Raw genomic sequence first — 1565 nt, 5'->3', positions numbered from 1 at the left:
TGAAGTGAAGTGAAGTGAAGGAGGAGGTGGAGGAAGAAGAGGGAGGGGGGGCAAGTGCCACAAAAATCAGGGAGCGGCTGCTCGACCCTCGCGGCGCATCACGGCAGCAGTCAAGTGAATGTGAAAACAAGAGAAAGCTTTGCGGAATATCGATTTAATGCTGCAGCCTGAGCAGGGAAAGATGCGTGCTCCAGATTACATGCGCTCTATTTCCCACCCATACAGAACCTTGAGTTCCTCTGTCTCCACACTCCAGAGAACCACAGAGAGACAGAGAGAGGATGCTCTTTTATGTGCTGCTGCTCGTTGTGAAGTCCAACTGTGTAGAAAATAAATGTGGAAATGAAGAAGAAGAAACGGCATAAATATGCGAAACATATCACGCTCCCTTTGTTTCTATACATGTAAGAGGGGATATCAAAGGACCTTCTGGCCGTAGAGCACCTATAGGTTCTATCGCTTCTTTCCAATTAGCTTCATCTGTCCTAAATAATACATTTGCTTGGGAACTTCTTTGAATCAAAAATGTATTGTAAAAGCTGGTTTAGATCTTTTCAAGCTAAAGAACCAGAAAAAAAAAACTTTAAATATTACACCAATTTCAATGTTACATTTAGGCTGAAGGACTGCAATTCGTGATTTTGTTTTTTAAACATCAGAGGGGTTTCTCTTTTTTTTTTTTAACTTCTTTTTTTTCTCATTTGCATGTGAAAATGAGTTGTATTTGAGTCCTACTGTGATAATTTTGTTAATCATGTGAATACATTCTTAATCAACATGCCTGAGTTTATTATCCAGAAATATGCCACAAATTAAATGACAGGAGGCATAAATTATATAATTTTCTGATCTTGTCATCAACAATACTTGCGCTTTTTTATGTTACATCACAATACAAATCACATTTAAGTATAAATGAGTTGTAAGTTTCCTGAAACTACGTGTCATAATAAACACTGAAAGAATTGTTACTACAATATAGAGGTAAAAACTCAAATTGAAAACTCGTGTTTTTGGAAAAAAAGATTGACAGGATGTTATCATCATCACCACCATCACATCATCATCATCAGTGCATAAAGACACCTTAATGGGCACAGTGCCCTCTAACTGTCTTTTGATGTCTCCAAATACATTTTTAATGGCATTTTTACTTCTTTTTTTTTTGGGATCATAATTACGAAAACTTCAATATCGTATTAGGCCCCATTTAGATGAAAGCGTTCACGTCCTCAAGTTGACAGCCACTCTGAAGTTGACGTGTAGACTAACCAGACATTTTCATCCATTCCTCTTTTACACAGCAGGAAACAGAATGTGTGCATTTGTCTTCCCGTCGATGACAAAAAAACAGAAAATCATAAGAACAATTTGTTACTTATGCCCCCCCTCCTCCCAACAGAGAAACATACACCCCACCCCTCCTGCTGAAAATTATGAACACTGAGCCGCACTCACATTCTTGAGCACAGCCAAGTGAGGAGGCGCCTCCGCTCCAGTCCTGGGCCAATGGCGCACAGGGTAGCCTTATCATACTTATCCCCGACTGGCCAATGGCGCACCTC

This window comes from Brachyistius frenatus, unplaced genomic scaffold, assembly GCF_029030835.1.
Source record: "Brachyistius frenatus isolate BFR_SWC_R1_liver_20210118 unplaced genomic scaffold, ASM2903083v1 Contig_41, whole genome shotgun sequence".
In the NCBI taxonomy this organism is placed as follows: domain Eukaryota; kingdom Metazoa; phylum Chordata; class Actinopteri; family Embiotocidae; genus Brachyistius; species Brachyistius frenatus.
The sequence above is the reverse complement of the archived record's forward strand: the minus strand, read 5'-3'. Positions refer to the sequence as shown.